Genomic DNA, 2,451 nt, shown 5'->3' with positions numbered 1-2,451 from the left:
TCCATGTGTGGTTGTCCAAGAAGTGTAATGAGGATGAAGATTTGCCAAACAAGCAAGCTGTATATGTTGGTTACCTATGTCCCCATCACCACGGCCAAAATCTACAGCCAGTGTGGATGAGGACTAACAGCCAACTATAAAATAAAGTTATAAAACTGCCAAAAAAAAAAAAAAAAAAAAAAAGCTTTTGCTGTCTTAAGTGGATACAGGAGATTCTTTACAGAATCACAGATTTTACCAGTTATAAATTGGATTCATCTGCTAGTACCAAAGAACTGAAATACTAGTGCTCCAGCAAGAGAGAAGTTTGTATTAGAAAATAAGTCCAGAGCTGGGAAGGCAGATCCAGTCATTTCAGGCACCCCCATCTCTTTCTATTTATCATCTTCAAGGTTGGCTAAAACAGTCGCCAATGCTTTGGCTCTGGCGTCCACATCCCAGGCAGGAAGCAAAAGTAAAGAAGAGCAGAAAGGTGCATGCTAATGACATGTCCTCTTTTGAAGGGGTGTTGCTAGAAGTTTAACAGAAGTGTAAAACAACAGTGACTTAAACAAGAGCAAAGTGTTCTTTCCTAGGGAGCTTCACAACCTAAGTTCATGATGGCAACGCTGCTCCAAAGCAGCCTCAAAAATTCAGTCTCCTTTTTTCTTGTTGGCTGTCTCTTAGTTTCTTCCATTCCAAGATCACCTCAAGGGTCAAAATAGCTGCCCCAGCTTACACCACCACGTGGTGTTGTGATTCATAATAAGAAGTATATATATTTGGTCTTCATCCTGGTTTCTGGCACAGAGCCCCTAAACCTTTGGAATTTCCTGAGTGATCAGAGAGATAAAGGTATCTTTTGTTATTCATAGCAAACACCTTTCAACCACATCTGTTTCTGTTAACAAGGTGACTTCAAAAAGCTCCAAAGACGCAGGCTGGTTGCCAGGGTAACCAACCCTGCCTAGGTGCTGGGACAGAGGTGTTTTCTAGAGAAGACATGGAAGCCCTCTTCCCACATATCTGCTCTGTGTATCTCTTCCATCTGGCTGTTCCTGAGATGTTTCCTTTTATAATAACTGGTAATCCAGTAAGTACACTGTTTGACTTCTGTGAATCACTCTAGAAATTAACTGAACCCATGAAGTGAGCTGTGGGAACATGTCACTTATAGCCTCTGTCAGAGCACAGATGGTGACAAAATGGGCTTCTGCCTGGCAGCAGGGGTGTTGGAGGGACGGGGAGTGGGTGAGCAGTTTGGTGGGACTGAACCTTTAACCTGTGGGATGTGACACTATCTCCAGGTAGACAGTGTCAGAACTGAGCTACATTTAGGACACCCAACTGGGAATTGTTACAGAAATGTAAGTCCACGTGCGCATAGCACAGTGAGGCCAGCAATGCCAAAACATCGGAGTTTAGAACAGAGAAAGGTTTACTGAGGGCCAACCGTTAAGAAGAAAGGTTTACAAGGAGATGGTTGGCTCCTCCCTTAAAAACTCCAAACTCCTGGAGAGCTCTCAGCAAAGCCCTTTCCTAGGAAATGTGAGCAAGGAGCATGGTCAGTTGTAAGCTTCAAAGTGTCAGATCCTTTGTTCTTGAGGTCAGGTCATGGCCAGGTAATGATGTTCCTGTAAATCTCCCCCAAACAGATGTTATTTTGTTCTGATAAGAAAGGGCAAGTTCCCCAGACTCTGTCCAGGCATCATCACTGAAGGAGCCAGGTGCCCAGGACCGAGCTGGCCCGCAGGCTCCTCAGGCCGCCTAAACATCTGGGGCAGGTTCCACAGACTGCCACCCAGGTGGACTGCTGTTGTCATGAAGTCACAGAGACAGGGATGGGGGAGAGGTTCACCTCTGCCTCAAGGCCTGGACCTGTCCAGGGGTGGCCTTGGCGAGGGCGGTGGAGCCCTGCAGGACACAGACCCCAATCTGTTCCCTGGGATCCCTGGCCCGAGGCTAGGTGAGCTGGAGGGTCCTGGGGAGAAGGCCAGGATCTCCCTTACCTCATTATCTGCCTGGCAACCACCACTCCTCTGAGAGCTGGCTGAATGGGCCACAAACAGTGTCTCCTTGACAGTTGCTCATTTGGGGAAGGGGCCCACTATGGCGCCAACCAATAGTTGAGCAGGATCACCAACTGCTGGTCATTGAGAGTTGCTTGCTTGGGGGAGGAGCCCACTGCAGTGCTGACCAAAGGTTGAGCAGGACCACTAATGGTCCCATGGTAACAGTTGCCTAGTAACAGGGTGGCTGGTGATGGTGCACAGCAATGGCCTTGTGCTAAGGGCTGAATATGGCAGTACTCTATTACAGTATCACGGAACTGTTTAGCATGTGAAAAACCCACACATCTGGTGTTACAAGCGTTAAGTGTTCTAAGTAGTATTGAGAATAGGGAGTGTGTTTTTTCAAAAATGTTACTTAATGTACCAATAATCTGGTGAAGAGAGAAAGGGATATGAAAGA

General features: G+C 46.8%; 1 long non-coding RNA gene across 1 annotated transcript; it reads right to left on the bottom strand.

The window, feature by feature from the left end:
- LOC106502650 lies at positions 291-2,154 on the bottom strand. The gene is made up of 2 exons (XR_001296297.2): positions 1,989-2,154; positions 291-812 (listed from the first exon to the last, which is right to left on the bottom strand). It is a non-coding gene; the product is annotated as an uncharacterized LOC106502650 (long non-coding RNA).

The sequence above is a fragment of the Capra hircus genome, chromosome 2 (assembly GCF_001704415.2).
Source record: "Capra hircus breed San Clemente chromosome 2, ASM170441v1, whole genome shotgun sequence".
Lineage (NCBI taxonomy): Eukaryota > Metazoa > Chordata > Mammalia > Artiodactyla > Bovidae > Capra > Capra hircus.
Note: the sequence above shows the minus strand (reverse complement) of the source record. Positions and strands in the feature narration are given on the sequence as shown.